This window comes from Lathamus discolor, chromosome 3, assembly GCF_037157495.1.
Source record: "Lathamus discolor isolate bLatDis1 chromosome 3, bLatDis1.hap1, whole genome shotgun sequence".
Taxonomy (NCBI): domain Eukaryota; kingdom Metazoa; phylum Chordata; class Aves; order Psittaciformes; family Psittacidae; genus Lathamus; species Lathamus discolor.
This window is the reverse complement of record NC_088886.1, coordinates 78,271,959-78,290,050: the sequence shown is the minus strand read 5'-3', so window position 1 is coordinate 78,290,050 and position 18,092 is coordinate 78,271,959. Positions and strand designations below refer to the sequence as shown.

At 38.5% G+C, this 18,092-nt stretch overlaps 1 long non-coding RNA gene across 1 annotated transcript in view; it reads left to right on the top strand.

Annotated features, from left to right (window-relative positions):
• The window catches only part of LOC136011068 (uncharacterized), a 72,511-nt gene extending 57,646 nt beyond the window's left edge, over positions 1-14,865 (top strand). The window contains exons 2-4 of the long non-coding RNA XR_010611179.1: positions 12,758-12,836; positions 13,897-13,941; positions 14,744-14,865. This is a non-coding gene — a long non-coding RNA (uncharacterized LOC136011068). The remainder of the gene's footprint in view (positions 1-12,757; positions 12,837-13,896; positions 13,942-14,743) is intronic.
• The last annotated feature ends 3,227 nt before the right edge of the window (positions 14,866-18,092 follow it).

Below are 18,092 nucleotides of genomic sequence, written 5' to 3'. Positions count from 1 at the left end.
GAAACTCACCAGTGTAATTTAATAGTATATTGCATTTTTACTGAAATACAACAAAGTCACTGGAAAATTGTGTCAGGGAACAAAATACTTAGCTTCTAGTTTCTAAACTTCAGGTGACTATTGCCTCTCCTTACAAGCTGCAGCATACTTTGCATTTTGGAAAAAGCTGTATTTATTCTGTAGCTGTAAGTTTCACAGCCAACAAGATGCTTCAGTTTCAAGTTTTTTTGGTAACAAAATACTGTTTCTGATGCTTTATCTTCATAGTACTTAAAAGTTAAACAGTGATATTTAGAAAAATTATTTATCTGAATTCCCCTAATGTGGGAGAGTGGTAACTGTAAGTCTTGTCATGTGGGTTCTCAAACAACAAGCTTTCTTTTTGGATGAGGGCCACTGTTCAGCAAAGTGGCTGGGGTAAAGCACAATTCATAGTTTGAGTGGTGTATTAGATTTCCACGTATGCCTGAATGTTTACTACAAGGTATTATGTTGGTTTTGTACCATATGCAAAAGCTAAAAGAATATCTGTTAAATATATGTTTACAATGCATTAAGAATGATCTTAAGGGTTTGTCAGGCAATAATATAGTAGTAAGCAATGTATGTGGTGTTGTGGTTCATTGAGCCCTAATTGTTTCAAAATGTTATTGATCAGGTAAAATAAAACTTTGTTCTGGTTCTGTTAATAAATATTGGAGACTCTGATTTCAGTTGTTAATAAAAATATTTTCAAGAGCTTGTTTAAGTTCAGCTAGAATAAATGGTAAGGAAGGAGTTAGGCTGAAATTAACTAAGACAACTGAATAATTTCCAGGCATGGTGGCAAAAGTAAGAACCATCTTGCGAGATAGATGGGACATGGCAGTGGGAATCTAACCTTTTGGAGAGTCAGAGCAATCCCAGGCACAGCTACAGGCTGGGCAAAGAAGAGATTCAGAGCAGCCTTGTGGAGAAGGACTTGGGGGTGTTGGTCGATGAGAAAATGAACATGAGCCAGCAGTGTGCGCTTGCAGCTCAGAAACCAACTGTATCCTGGGCTGCATCAAGAGGAGCATGACCAGCAGGTCAAAGGAGGTGATCCTGCCCCTCTACTCTGCTCTCATGAGACCTCGCTTGGAGTATTGTGTGCAGTTCTGGTGTCCTCAACATAAAAAGGACATGGAACTGCTGGAACAAGTCCAGAGAAGGTCCAAGAGGATGATCAGGGGACTGGAGCACCTCCCATATGAAGATAGGCTAAGAAAGTTGGGGCTGTTCAGCCTGGAGAAATCTGTGTGGAGATCTCATAGCAGCCTTCCAGTATCTGAAGGGGACCTATAAGGATGCTGGGGATGGACTCTTCCTTAGGGACTGTAGTGACAGGACAAGGGGTGACGGGTTCAAACTTAAACAGGGGAAGTTTAGATTAGATATAAGGAAGAAATTATTTACTGTGAGTGTGGTGCGACACTGGAATAGTCTTCTGGGTGACATGGTTTAGTGTAAGGTGTCCCTGCCCATGGCAGAGGGGCTGGAACTTGATGATCTTAAGGTCCTTTCCAACCCTAATTGTTCTTTGAGTCTATGAATATATCAGTATAGCTCCATTAACCTCAATGATACTGAACTGGTATTTCAGTAGTTAGAATTACAAATTTATCAGCAGTTGCTAAAATAGTTGAGTTTGTTAAACCACTTTTTTCCTTTCAAAGGTTTTTTTTTCTCTTTGTGGTGTTATAAATCACCCCAGGTCAAGTGTGACTTGATTTGGTATTGACTCCTTAGGTTTGTGTGTCAGGTATATATTTTCATATATTCATGATTTTGCGTGTTAACAATTCTATAATTTTAAATTATTTCTTTAACTGTTTCTTGAGTTATTGAAGCTTAATCATATTCTTCCTTGAACAATGGATTAGTTCTGCAATAGTTTTGCGTTGATACAGGACAAAGAATCCTCTGATGCCTCAGCCTGAAAAGACTAGGACAATTTACTAGGAATATTGTGGGGTGGTGGAAATACTTTACAATATTAACATTCAGTAGGCATTAACTGTATTCTAACACTGACATTTCTGTGTAGGCTTCTTCAGGTACCTACCTCCAATACATACAACTCATTAATTTGGAAGCCTTCCACATCTTGAAAAGAGAAAGGCTCCTCTAAAAAGGCTTTCAGTATTCATCCAGGGAAACTAGTTTCCTGATTTAGGTAAAGATGGCCATGCTAGTAGCATAATAGGGGAAGAGAGCTGGAATGCAGAATGAAAAGGGAGTCTGGAGCTTCCCTTGAGCAGTGACACCGGGGGAACAGCTCAAATGCCTGCACACAAATGAATGCAATGAAAGGAGCAAACAAAACATGGAAATTCCAACAGAATACATGAAAAATCCTTTTCATCTCAGGGGTGGTCAACACTGGAACAGTCTGCCTAGAGCAGTTATGGAGTCTCCATCCTTGAGGATATTCCACTGCACTTAGTTCTTGGCAGTCTGCTCTAGTTGGACCTTACCATAGATGACCGTTAAACATTTCTCATAACCTACATCATTCAATGCTTCAATTATGTGCAGTGGCACAGGCAAATAAAGCTTTACCATTGAAAATCCTTTACTTTTTTTTATTTTAAATTATTTATCTAATGATCTCCAGTGTACTCTGTACTTGGACTCCGTATACAGTTTTTTTGAGCCGGAGTATTTATGCCTCATTCTAAACCTCTTTTTGAATCATGAGGGATTAATGTTTGAGAATTTAATAGTCTTCAGTTTAGCTAAACTCAGTAAATCTGTCTCTAGGCTGACGAAGTGGTTTAGTGCTCTTTTGGGATGGTTAGAGTAATGGCAGCATCAAATCTTTTGTCTTTAATACTGAAGTTACTTTTGTCTTTAATACTGAAGACAAAGCAAAAATTTAACCAGATTTTTAAAATAATCCATTGTTTATGTGCACAACTATCATTCTAATGAAGTTTGGAAGTGATTATGATGAAGGAAAAATGAACTAATGCCTGCAAGCTTTTTGATATAAGTCATTTGATGAAACAAGACCTTATAGCAGCCTTCCAGTACCTGAAGGAGGCCTATAGGGATTCTGGGGAGGGACTCTTCATCAGGGACTGTAGTGACAGGACAAGGGGTAATGGGTTCAAACTTAAACAGGGGAAGTTTAGATTAGATATAAGGAGGAAATTCTTTCCAGTGAGGGTGAGACACTGGAATAGGTTGCCCAGGGAGGCTGTGAGTGCTCCATCCCTGGCCGTGTTCAAGGCCAGGTTGGACAAATCCTTGGGTGGCATGGTTCAGTGTGAGGTGTCCCTGCCTATGGCAGGGGGGTTGGAACTAGATGATCTTGAGGTCCTTTCCAACCCTAACCATTCTATGATTCTATGAACTTCATTAGCGAGCTTTAACACAGAAATGTGTTTATGCACATGAAATTCCCCACATTGCATTTTTTGGCTTTTAACTGTAACTGCTGAAACTTATAAGTTAACTCATGAAGTGGTTCTTCAAACTCCGGGCATGCCAGGTTCCTCCAGCCACTATTGACAATTAAAATGGCAAAATTTAGTGTGACTTAATTTTAATATAGGGAAATTAATATAAATTGAGGGTACAGATCTTAGAATTGAGGAGAACAATCAGAACTGAATGTATGGCCAGCTGTCTTTTTGTGGGGAGTGAAGGTGATAAGATTTGCATGAAGAACAGCTTGGGAATGAGCTCTGAGGCCTTGATGCTTTGACAAGCCCTGGGGTGATAAGTTGTGGGGCATGTAAGGCCAGAGAATGTGGGGGTTGTGAGACAGTCTGTGACATTGTGCTTGGACTGTTTACCTGGAGAGTTTTGCAGGGGGCAGTGAGATTGAATGTTATATGTATGTGCAGGTTGGGAAAGTACCAAACAAGCAGATAAAAAGGGCTTGGTGGTAATAAACAAGCATTTGAGTCTCTGCGTCAACTTGAGTTTGTGTCATGAAATGCCACATCTTTTCACCTTTATTTACAAATCACTCTATTTTTGAACAGTTTTTCATAAACTCACTACTGAAGCACTGGGATTAGTCAAAATGTGATTCCTCAGTGGTGACTGTGATACATTAATGGCTTATTTGTTGGCTGTAATAGATTTTGAATGGTGTATTGTCATTGAATGTATTTTTAGAGCAAGAAGAGTGTATGAAGGTGGGATACTTTTTAGATGCCGTGGTGTTTGAAAACCAGTTGTTTTGTTCTTGTGATTTTCTTTTTTTGTCAGTTTACTTGACTTGTTACATATTTGCCTTAGTTGTCTGGCGCATAATTGTGAATGCAGATGAAGTGAATATGTTCACGATGTAGTGACTAAACTCACACCAAGGTAAGGATTGTATTGGTTTAAAATCAGAGGAAAAGCTATTTTGAGTTTTTCTGTATTAGAACAGTTTTGTTTATTTCGGCATAGTTTTAATTGCTAGTCCTTGAAACAGCAGTTGTTGCTGATTACCAACATTAAATGCTACCTTCAGAAAAGATTTTTTTTTTTCCAAAGTACAAGGAAGACACATAAAAATAATTGTATAGACAAAAAAGAGAAGTACATATTTTTCTTCCAATGTAAAGTCATAGGAAAATAATGGCTTCACACTCGGAACTCAAAAATCACACTCAAGTGGGTAGGAAACTTCTCCATTAATTCATAAATAAATGGTGTCAATCTTATGTAATTCAAAAGGATTATTCAGCAAACACCATAACCGATATTTCCTTTGATATTTTGGTAATTTTTAAGGAGTTGGCAACTTTGTCTCATTATCTTTGTCTTAAAATAATGCCAGGCTTTATGAGCTTGCTTGATTTGATCCTGCGGTAGTTACACATCCCAAACTAGCTTGCACTTCACAGCATGGAGAATAGAGAATTCATGAGGCTGGATTTTAAATTCTGACCATCACACCTACTTTTAAGAAATGCTTGGGCTTCTAGTAGGCTCTTAGAAACTTAGAGGTAAGGAAAATCAAAAAGCCTTAGTCTCCAAGCAATCTTGTTTTTTTGTCCATTTAAATCAATAGTAAGAGTTGCGGTCTTCAGAATAAGTATATTGTGGCATTATAAACCTAATGACATCTAATTTTGCCAAGTATGTATCAGGCCTGTAGAAATAAAGGGATAATTCACACAACTGTTGCACAAAAGTGTCTCATAAAATGGGTAGTAGTGAAGCTGCATGAAAGACCAGATAAATTTCATCTGACATACAAGACATTTAATTTCATCTGACATACATTCATACTGAATGTTTTGAGTGAGACATGATGGGAGCAGATCCCAGATTCTTCCATACTCTGTTTTTCACCTCCTGTGCCTGTTCTGAAACTATGAAGAAGAAAAATGTTATAGTAGGCATGTAGCTTGGATGGTTTAGACTACATTTCTCTACATAGGAGGTGCAGTTTTACCTGGTCCTCCACTGAATAAACTATTTTGAATAGATTAAAGACTTCGGGTCACTGTGATTGGTCTTGTCAACAGTGATATGATTGAATTTGGAAGCTCAAAAATGTTAAATTTTGATATTTACTTTTTAAGTTGACAAGATTCAGTAGCATTAGTGCAATATACTAAGATAGAAATATAACTTTCATTATACTTTTATTGTCCATTGATGCTACAATGTCATTTTTCAGAAGCCTGTGAGCTTTTTGCAAAGCCCCTTACTTTCATCTGTCATTTTGCTAATTGTGACCAGGCTGAACATGGCAGGGAGTTTGGAACTAGGTGATCTTAAGGTCCTTCCTTTCCAATCTTAACTATTCTGAGATTCTATGATTGCTTTTCTGGAGTTAGGGTGGAAGTTACTTTCTATTACTTGCTTTGTTTTGACTACCTGTATTGTAATATTCCAGCTGTTCAGTTTTAGGAATTTACTTATATGGAGGCAGATGGAAAAAGAATAAAATTATTTTCCCTTCATAATGATTGAATCTGAAGTTCAACACACAGAAATGAGGAATTTCACCTGACCTAGCTTTAGCAGTTTATGTGCTACACAGCTTTGGTTGTCTAACTGTACAAGCTAGTGACAAGAAACAGGATTTTAGAGCAAGAGTTAATTTAAATGTGTAATTTCCATTGTTTCCTTGTTTATTTTCCTTTTTTAATGTGTTCAAAACAGTTACTCTTGTCTTAGACGACATTTCAATAATACATCTTTGAAGGAGCTAGCTCTAGAAGTAGAAACACATAAGAGCCAGCTGAAAAGATAACCGAGAATTGTGATGAAAATATTGACAAAATATCTGGAGTAAGAATGTGTATGCTGGCATCAAACACTTTGAAATAGGTTAAAGCATTGAATTGCAATAAAACCCTGTCACTGCACTGAATTTGTTCAGAAATTACATTAACTAGGGAAACTTTAAATAAAAAGATAAAGCTACAAAATGTAAGGAAACTTTTAAAGACAGTTTGAGTTTATTAAAGTTCAATCATGAACCAATTAATGTAAGAAAGGTACAAGCTGTTTTTATTTTATTTGATAAAGTATCTAGCATTATGCTCACCCTCAGGGCACAATAGTGTGACAGCTTGCTTTGTTCACCATAAAGCTTGCTTTTTCTGTTGCCTTTTACAACCTCAGATTAAAGTATTTGCAGCACTAGCTTGTTTTTAACAGTCAGTTTACAAACAGCTAGCAGTACAATTCAGTAGTTGCTCCCACCTGCGAATCAGAAAGTCAAACAATACATTCTTTCTTAAAATCAGTGCTTTGGAGTTAAAATAATTATTTATTTGTAGCAGTGGTGTTCAGGAAGGAGCAATTTAATTAGAAAAAATAAGGAAATTTTTTAGGTCAGGTTTGGATTGAGACTTGAATTAGACTTTCAAATGGCTGTCCTACCGTAATTTTCTTTGGAAGAAAAAGAATCAAGTGATCTATCCTTTAACACCTACTATTAATTTTTGATATAAATTATTAGCAGAACTGCTTTTAGCACAAGGCTGTTTCATTTTACTTTAAAAAACCTCTTTTAATTACATATTATTGTGCGAAACTTCAACAAAACCAAAGCTAATCTGTAATTCTGATGGAAAATAGGGATGAGGACAGAGAGTAAAATTTCTTATCATCTCTAATTACCAGATTATAGTCATTCCACAATGGTTTTACTAGACTGGGAATTTGTTTCATTTGAATATCTAATTTCTCAGGGAAAGTAGATTTTTATTAACAACTCTGACAGACTTCTCATTAATTCTTCATTTGCTATGTCAACTTTATGTGGGAACTTTTAAGCTCAGTATAAAAACTCTTTTCCCCAGTGGTTAAAAACCAAGTTCTACTGATAATGGTTTCATCTGCAAATGAAAATCCAGCTCCCCACTTTGAGCTCCCTGTTTTCCTGATGGAAGGAAATCATAATTCTTCAACTGAAGGATAATACAGCTCAGATCTTGAAAATGCCAAACTGTTCTTTATCCTAGAATACATCTACTGATGAGCTGTGTATCTTGAAGTACCTTTTTTTTTTTTTCTGTGTTTGAATGAGATCTGTCTTTTAAAACAAGTCTCTTCAAAATAAGCATCTTAATTTACTGTGTATAATACTCTTAGTGTCTGTTTCCTGTCTGCTTCCTCATGGCAGAATTACTGTATTCTGATAGTGGAGGATACAAAATAGATTGCTTCCTCCTTGGTCTGTAGATAGAACCAGTATGTATTGATGAACTGTTTAAGAGAAGGACATGTACATTCATTTAATATTTGAAAGTAGGAGATAGCTTATGGATGAGAACTGTAACTGGATATGCAAAAGATATGATGATGGGTTCAGCCCTTAAGTTTGGATTTTTACTCGCTGCTTAGGATGTTCAAATAGTATTATTGAAAGTTTTATTATGAATCAATTTGAAATTTTTAATGACTAACATCCTATTCCTGGACTACAAATGGGCTTTACCTGTCAAAGGAATTATTTGTAAGGTATATAGAACAGAATATTGTGTGTGACATAACAAATCCTTTTGCCATTCATACTTTGACACAATCAGCTAATCACTGTACAGTTCAGAATTGCACTTTGTTGTTTGAAAAAAATCTAAGCAGCTATTAGAGACTACAAAGGAAGCAATAGCAACCATATGAATTAAAATCTGACTAGAATGATACTGCAGACAACTAATTTAGCAAATGACAAATTGTATGTGTAGGGTCAAAGATTAATAAGTGAGATTATTACAGGGTAGGAAAAAGTTGGTTTTAATTAAAACCTTAGCTTTCTAAAAGACAGGTGGAATGCATGGAGAGTTTGAGCACACACAGTACTTCATGTCTACAGAACTATTGGTATAGGCTGCAGACTACAGTGCGTACAGTGAAGTTTTAAATATCTATTATTTGATAATAGTATAAAAGCACAATTATTCCTTTAAAAAATTACCTGGATAAAGACAGGAGAAAGACATCTTGAGAATGGACTACTTTCTGATTAAGACAGATTTTTATTGTTATATATTATATACAGACTTTCAGACCTTGTGTCCTGGGTTCAGCAGTAGCAGTAATTCTTCTTAGTGGCTGGTGCAACACAGTGTTTGATTTTTGGCCTGGGAACAGTGCTCATAAAGCCAATGTTTTTAGTTACTGTTCAAATATTTGGGCTGGCCAAGGACTTTCTGAGCCTCATGCTCAGCCAGGGAGGAGGGGAAGCTGGGAGGAAGCAGAGACAGGACGCCTGACCCAAACTAGCCAAAGAGGTATTCCATACCACAGCACATCATGCCCAGGATGTAATGGAGAGTTACCTGGAAGGGCTAGGGACTGCAGGGTAGGACGAGGTATTGGTCGGTGCTCGGGTGGGGGGAGTGGAGCAACTTATCTATCAGCTGGTGTTGAAGTGTTGTATTCTTTCCCCTTGTTATTTCCTTTATCATTATTATTATTGGTGGTAGCAGCAGTGATTTGTGTTATACCTTTAGTTACTAAATTGGTCTTATCTCAACCTGTGGGAGTTGCATTCTTTTCGATTCTCCTCTCTGTCCCCCCGGGAGTAGGGAGGGCAAGAAGGGGCGGAGAATGAGAGAGCGACTCCGTGATTTATGGATGACTTTTGTTTAAACCTCGACACCTTGATAAACTGGAGGGATTGGACATTACATTTAGACTGCTTAAACAATTTAGTTATGCCTTTAGCTTCTTTGACTAGAGATGGGCAACTTGAAATGCTTTATCTAAGATCAAGAATTAAGGAGAAACCAGGCAGTTCTGGGTTAAAATGCAATTTCCGCTCTAGAAAATCACTATTGGTAATTGCTACGAACTATTTCTATATACTGTTGTTGCAAAGTATTTCTACGTGTCTCAAAAGAAGAGCAAAAATCTCTGATTCTGCAGAGATCAGATTTCATACCTGATATTACACATTAAACAAGTGCATTGAGTACTCACCTGACATTTGGATAGGTTTAGAATTAATTTGTATACATTCCCAAGTAGAGTTTGACTGACAGCAAGTTTACACTGACAGTAGTTTAGGATGAAATGCAATTAACAGATAATGTAATGGTCTCCAAATCCGTTACTGCAAATATAAGAAGTTCAGATTTAAAGAAATGCAAGCATGTTAAAGACTGAAAAAAAATAAAATTTGTGATACATGATGATGATGTAATTTATTCAGGAATGTGTTAGTGATTTTTTTTTAATTATGATGCCTTGAGTGCATAGTATTATATATTATATAATGTATATGAGGAAGTCCTTTACTGTAAAGGCGGTGAGGCACTGGAATGGATTGCCCAGGGAAAGTGTGAATGCTCCATCACTGGCGGTGTTCAAGGCTAGGTTGGGAGAGCCTTGGGTGACATGGTTTAATTTGAGGTGTTCTTGCAGGGCGGTTAGAACTACATGATCCTAAGGTCCTTTCCAGCCCTAACTATTCTATGATTCTATTCACACAATGCAACGCTAGTATTTTCTCAAGATAATTAGATTATTTTTAATTGGCTTCATTGTATCTCTGTCTAGTTTTTTCCTGCAGGTAGAGGGTGTGTGGACAAGAGTGAGGCTTTTCCTCTTCTGTTCACTTTCTTATTATTCTTTTTCCCTGTCTTCCAAAAGAAATGTCAAGTGCTTTTCTGAATGCATTTTGTTGTCCTTCTGAAGTGTTTTACCCTTTACTTGTTTTCTTTTGTACAAGGATTACTTTCTTTTCCTCTAAGACTAAACTTGTAAATATTCTCTAATGATTTTAGCTCTTTTCTTGATAGTTTAAACTTCATAACAGTAGTAAAAAATAAAGTATATCAAACACAGTTATCTTTCGATGAGATGAGGCCCTCAGTGACATGGTTTAGTGGTGTGCTTATCAGTCCTGCAGGGACGGTTGGATTTCATAATGGTTTTTCCAACCTAGTTGATAATGATTCCTGCACCAAAAAAAATCTTTAAGGCACATGGGACACATCCCTCCACCCCCCAAACCTACAAAGAAATTTTAAAGTAAGTCTTGAAATGTTTAAAGCTCGATTTCTAAGACATTGGTACAGGTGAAGCACTGGTACAATGAGGAATATTTTAGACCTACTTTGTGATATTCAGTAGAACATAATCCCTTGAGGACTGTGACCTTCCTAAACTCCTTAGTTAATAGAGGTGCAGTTCAGCTTGAGCATCACAATTAGAAGAAAGCGTAATTATACACACTTCACCTCCTTCCACAATTTCTTCCCAAGAGAGGAACATATCTAGGTTAGTAATTTTTCTAGAGGAAAAGCTTAACAGAAAATATCACCAGTCAGAACACAATGTAAAGTAGCCTTGTTTCATTATTTTTAGTTGGCTGATAGAATAGTAGCACATTTAAATTGCTCTTACTTTGGGTGCTCTGTTTTGAATGCAGGCTGCAGGTGAGTTTCTCTATTTTTGCATATATGTCTATACACATGTATCATATGTACATATTGATGACACCAAGCTGTGTGGTCTGGTTTATATGCTGGAGGGAAGGGATGCCATCCAGAGGGACCTTGACACACTTGTGAGGTGGGCTGATGCCAACCTTATGAAGTTCAACCACAACAAGTGGAATGTCCTACACCTGGGTCAGAGCAATCCCAGGCACAGCTACAGACTGGGCAAAGAAGAGATTCAGAGCAGCCCTGCAGAGAAGGACTTGGGGGTGCTGGCCGATGAGAGAATGAACATGAGCCGGCAGTGTGTGCTCGCAGCCCAGAAAGCTAACTGTGTATCCTGGGCTGCATCAAAAGGAGCGTGACCAACAGGTTGAAGGAGGTGATCCTGCCCCTCTACTCTGCTCTTGTGAGACCTCACTTGGAGTATTGTGTGCAGTTCTGGTGTCCTCAACATAAAAAAGACATGGAACTGCTGGAACAAGTCCAGAGGAAGGCCACGAGGATGATCAGGGGACTGGAGCACCTCCCGTATGAAGACAGGCTGAGGAAGTTGGGGCTGTTCAGCCTGGAGAAGAGAAGGCTGCGTGGGGACCTCATAGCAGCCTTCCAGTACCTGAAAGGGGGCCTATAGGAATGCTGGGGAGGGACTCTTCATGAGGGACTGTAGTGACAGGACAAGGGGTAAGGGGTTCAAACTTAAACAGGGGAAGTTTAAATTGGATATAAGCAGGAAATTCTTTCCTGTGAGGGTGGTGAGACACTGGAATGGGTTGCCCAGGGAGGTTGTGAGTGCTCCGTCCCTGGCTGTGTTGAAGGCCAGGTTGGATGAAGCTTTGGGTGACATGGTTTAACGTGAGGTGTCCCTGTCCATGGCAGGGGGGTTGGAACTAGATGATCTTGAGGTCCTTTCCAACCCTAACTATTCTATGATTCTATGATTCTATATCAGCTGTTTCCTCTTTAGAGTTATCTGACCCGGAATGGAGTTTGATTGCCGAACTTCTTACTCTGCCTGCTTATATTTGTTGAGCCATCTTTTCTAAATAGAAATGAATAATAAAAGGGGATTTCTGATGGAGACTTGATGCCTAATTAGGCAAATATAAGGGGAAAAAAACCCACAAACCTTGAGAAATGTTAGTTTACGTAACTAAAATTGTCTACAACTTACTCTTCCCAGTTATATCCAATATAAAAGTTGCAAGAATTCCTGTTTTGGGGTGCATTTGGTTCTCAATCATTCTCTAGGAATCATGTGTTAAAGAGGTTTATGCATCAACTCTGAGAATGGATATTCTTCACTTTATATTTGCACAGCACGTAGCCAAAAAGCAACTTTAATGTAGTTCTCAAAAGTTCCATAGCCAGTGAGCCTAACTGCTACCCTCAGTCCAGGTGCTGCTGGAGGCAGGAAGGTGCTCTCCTGGAAACAGAAGTTGGTCATAGCTGGGAAGTTGGAGATAAGCTGATGTGTTGCCCTCAAAAGCAGCAGGGGTGAGATTTAATCAGAATTTTAGCCTTGAGTCATTCTGAGTCTGCACCTGGAGTTTAGAACTTAGCTTTCTAGGCAGAGTTTCAGAATGATGGAGGAAGAAATACCATATGCTTCTTCTTAGGTGTGGACGCGCCATGGGTTGTTCCTGCATGGGCAGGCTCTGTGCCTGGGAGGTGTCTCTGACAACTCAGATTCTTGAACAGTCAGTTGGGAGAACAGCCCAGAGAAATAATCCATGTCATTCAGGTGTTTGCTCTTGTATTTCTTTTCGTAAATGCTTCAGAAGGAAAATGGTACTAATATGTCCTATATATGTTTATCTTTTAAAAAGTTGCCACAAAAACAAAACAGCAAATACATCTCCTGGCATCTCATTATTTCTTAGGAGTCAAGTGATGATTTGTTACTAGGATGCAAGTGAACGGTTTGAGCTTCTATTTCTTTGGCACTGGCTTAATTCACAGGTGAGTGTATCAAACTACTTAAGAATCATAAATACAAATATGGAAAGAATTAAAAGCTGGACAGGTTAGTTATACCTGTCTTACACACAGCTGAACGTTTGGCATAAACATTTGATGGAGGCTTGTTTGCCAAAGTTCTAAGAGTATCAAAACTGCAGCTGTTACCTAAGGATGTAGTTATCCATTCGCTGTGCTGGTAATAATCTCTTCTCTAGAGAAACATTTATAATTAACCCTGGGTACTATTCCCAATATCCAGTCCAGTCTTTTCAAAAAAATAAATTCTTAAGTTAGGCTTCTTTGCTTAACAGTAATTTTTGTCTCCTGAGAGAAGATTATCTTGTGCTGGTGGCAAATTTGATTTGGTCTATATTGGCTTTATGTATTTGTCAGTCTTGAAGTTCTAGTAGTGGGATGTTTTCCCATGCATAACAGGAGTAAGGAAAAGGTACTCGCTATGGATGGAGCTCGAATGCAAACACTAAGTATCTCCTGTAATCATTAGAATTCTTTTTATTATGGTAGGTTTGGGGGTTATTTTAATTGATGTATCAATTTCCCATACAATTGTATATCTTCAAAAATAAGTACAGAAAAATTTCCCAGTATTTTTTGTGGATTTGCAAAAATTGTCTAGAGGTGATTCCATATGTTACTAATGTTACTATGCAGGCTGGCACTCCAACAAGAAGATTTTGTTTGAGCAACTCTAAAATATGCCTGTATTCTAAAATAATTCTGTGTTATGCTGTGTTTACTCTTTAAGCAATGCGAATTAGTCCTTCTGGAATAAGAACGGTCCTACTGAGCTTTCTTGACCTCAGCCTTTAGCCTCCAGCGTCTTGTGTGCCTGCTGTTGTCCTAGTGTTGGTGTACCACCATTGGCAGGGACCCAGAAGGTTGCCCAAGGCCTCGTGTGGGAAGAATAGATATGATTTTTGTATGGACTGCTATTTCTACTGGTTTTCAAATTCTAACACATTAAGTGAACAAAGGATTTATTGACTGATTATGGCTGAGTGAAGGACAGCTCTTAATAAATACTATTCTGCACTCCCAGGATTGCTTGTTGCAAGTGGAGTCCAATATGATGGGAAGCATTCAGGTAAGACTCTGAATTGCTGGGAACAGTTAGGACAGTTGTGGCTTACTCAGCTGTCTGTTTTCTCCAAAAGGCCACATGGGAAGAAAGGGTAGCAAAACAAACTCTTACTCTAGCTACTTTCCTGACAAGACTTTTGACATTGTGGTGAAGAGAGCTTGAACAGAGACAAGATCTACTCTTTATAGCTTAGATTACTATGTATTTACTTCTAGCTGATAAAGGGAAGCTGAAACTTTGCAACTTGGGGGGCAAGTTACGAAGTCAGGTTTTGAAGAGATGGTACCATTTGTGAGGTTCTGAGGGAGAAAAAGCTGCACAGTTCGGTGGTAAACAGCTTACATCTCAGTGTGTTGGCAGCATTTGAAATGCTCTAGCAAGTATATTATGATGTTCTTGCTTGAGTATTTTCTTCTGTGGAGTCTTTTTAGTGTAAAATGTTCCATATAAGCTCATTTGTGCCTCGAACATGTATTTTGCTGTTAATGTTATAACAGAAAACTGCATATCATTTTTCATGTATTTTATTTAATTATTGATCCTTTCAACTTTACAAGACTAAATTAGAATTTGCTGTATTGAACACAACAAAAAATTAAATTTGTTGAATTAGTAAATAAGAGTATTAGCAGTAGTTTAGTGATTTAATTAACACAGCTTTATTCCAACACACTAGTTAATGAAAGGTAAGCATTGGGCCATCTGGTACTGTTTCAGGAAATGTGGAAACAGAACTGCCTTACTCTGTACCTTCCTCTTGGTTGGTATTTGCATTTTGATGAATCCACTGGTTCGCCTCTTTCAGATGAAGTCCCTAAACCACTACAGGAACCCTGAAGATAAGATGCTTTTTTTATTTGTAAGGTGATTTTAGGCACTATTTTGTTTCACAAAACTCTTCAATATTCTAAATGTTGAATGCCACAATAAATATTACCTATCCAGAAGGCTATATTATCTATCCATCATTCCTATGCCATCTAATTAAAAGTTTCACATGTTTACTCAGTGGTAGTCAAGTTGTTCTTGCAGGGTGCCAGGGGACTGGGAATGGTAGAAACTATTTTTCTTAAACTGGTACATTTATCTTGACAGTAAAAACTGTCAGGTTTCCAGTGAGTAGTAATGCAGAACACTGCGTAATCTCAGGGAGCTCCTTCCATGAGCTTGCATCATTCTGTATTCTTTTAATTAAATTAATAAAAGTTTTAAAGTTATTTTAAAGTAACATAGGGTAAATATTTTGCTGTTGAAATGCATGTTTAGGGAGCTTAAGCTTCGGAATTATGGATGTTTGAAATTTTCACCTAAATATCTGTCCTGGGTTCAGCAGTAGCAGTCATTTTTTCTCCTTAGTAGCTGGAGGAGTGCTGTGTTTTTGACTTTTGGCCTGGGAATGGTGCTGATAACACTGATGTTTTTAGTTACTCCTCAAATGTTTAGACTGACCAAGGACTTTCTGAGCCTCATGCTCCGCCAGGGAGGAGGGAAAGCTGGGAGGAAGCAGAGACAGGACGCCTGACCTAAACTGACCAAAGAAGTATTCCATACCACAGCACATCATGCCCAGGTTGTAACTGAGAGTTACCTGGAAGGGCTAGTTCACTGCAGGGTTGGGCTAGGTATCGGTCGGTGCCTGGTTGGGCTGAGGGGGGGGGGGGGGGGGGGCGAGTTATCGCTCGGTTGGTGGTGAAGTGTTGTATTCTCTTCCCTTGTTATTTCCTTTATCATTATTATTATTGGTGGTAGCAGCAGTGATTTGTGTTATACCTCAGTTACTGGACTGTTCTTATCTCAACCCATGGGAGTTGCATTCTTTTGATTCTCCTCCCCATCCCTCTGGGAGCAGGTGGAGGGCAAAAAGGGGGGAGTGAGAGAGCCACTGCGTGATTTATGGCTGTCACTATTTAAACCATGGCAATATACCAGAATGTCACTAAAAATGTACTTGCGCTGCCTGCCAAGAATTAACCCATGACATTTGAAGTCATCTAAGTAAAAGAAAAACAAACCCCAACCCTACAACCCAGCTAACCCCCCAAAAAAACAACTAAAATAATCCCAAAATAAAGAAAAGTTAATGGTTCTGTTCCTGCATTCTGCTGAAAAAACAAAGAAAAGCAAACATTCCCCTGAAAGATTCACTTTTCCCAGCAATTATTTGTGATCCATGACTTGTGCTGTCTACTTTATCAACTGACAAAGGTAATTCTTTGCTATCATTTAAAAAGTGTCAGGATGTGAATAGAACTGAAGGATAGTAAAAGAACTGAAAGATATTTTTGTGTTTTATAATGATTTGTTTTGGCTATCAAAAGCTTATTTGTATCAATATACTCCTTTAATCAATAAACTACTTGTAGATATTCGGATACCCATATGTTTTCTTGAAGACCTGAGCAGAGGAAGAATTAGGATGGATGTACTGAAGTAACTAACTCCCCTGATTATTTAAGATCTTACGTTTTTAGAAAGACTTGATTCTAAGAGGTCAATGATTTTAGTCCTTACATGTCATCACTTTGGCTTGGAACACTGTATACAATTTACAAATTGTAATTGATGGTAGTTACAATACTGTGTCCTCTAAGGAAGAGTTTTTGCTCCACAGTTTATTTGGTGACACATTCATAGAATTATAGAATTTTTTAGTTGAACATTAAGATCATTGAGTCCAGCCATTAACCTGGCACTGCTAAGTCCGCCACTAAACCATGTCTAAGTGCCACATCTACACATCTTCTAAATACCTCCAGGGATGGGGACTCCACCATTTCTCTGGTGTCCCAATGCTTGACAACACTTTTGGTGAAGAAATTTTTCCTGATACCCAGCTTATACCTCATGTGGTACAACCTGGGGCTATTTCCCCTTGTGCTATTGCTTGTTACTTGGGGAGTTGTAGAGCAGTAAGGTCTCCCCCCAGCCTCCTGTTCTCCAGGCTAAACAGCTCAGTTCCCTTAGCTAGTTCTTAGAAGACTGGTGCTCTAGGCCCTTAACCAGCTTCATTGCCCTTCTTTGGACACACCTTGGCACGTCTGTGTCTGTCTCGTTGTGAGGGGCCCAGAACTGAACATGGCATTTGAGGTGTGGCCTTACCAGTGCCCAGTACAGGGTGACAATCACTTCCTTGGTCTTGCTGGCCATGCTATTTCTGATACAGCCCAGGATGCTGTTGGCCTTAGCCACTTGGGTATGCTGATGGCTCAGCATGTCAACCAAAATCAACCAACACCCACAGGTCCTTTTCTGCCAGGCAGCTTTCCAGCCACTTTTTCCCAAGCCTGTAGTGTCGCATGGTGGTGGTGTGACCTAAGTGCAGGACCAAGCACTCATCCTTGTTAAATCTCATACATTTGGCCTTGTTAGCGTAAGAATAAACACATAACCACCGGAATGGTTATATGAGGTGCTTTATTGCAGCGCTGGGAAACCAGGGGCACTCGCCCAAATCTGGCTTCGACCTCGTCACATCGCGTTCACAATTTATACACTAAAATTTGGTTACTAATACATATTTAACACGGATTGCATCATTAACTAATACATATGCATCAAGGATTGCCACATCAGTCTATTACGACATCAGCCTCTTCTGCGCTTGCGCAGCCTCTTCTGGTGGTCGCATTGATGAAGTAAGGAGTCTTCCTCAGATGAAGTAAGAAGTCTTCCTCGCTCTGTCCTCCTTCACCTTTCTGTTCTTTGGATATATCCCAACCATTGTGTGGACGCCAGCATTGTCTTGTTCTCACTTGACTACCCTGGTGTGTCCATTAATTTCTACTTCGATAGACTTCACAATACTTTCTAAATCCACCCGTATGCCCTTTACCGTATGTAATTATGTTAGCTCTTACCACCTAGCCTACCATTGTTAACATTGGTTACTGAATAACTCTGGTACAAACTACAAACTGTACTGGAAAATTACAGTATTTCCAAACCCACACTACTGATTTATAAATTTTCAAATATAATCATTTCTAATGTTTAGTTATCGTAAAATTTTGCCCTTTTCTCTAACATTTCCCCCCTTTGAAAATACTTCACTTAACTTAAGTAAGTATTTTCATTCTCTTAGGTAGCTGTTTCCTGATAAGTCAGTGGAGGTGTAGGGTATTTCAGATGTTTCCTAGTTACTGCCTCTATGATTC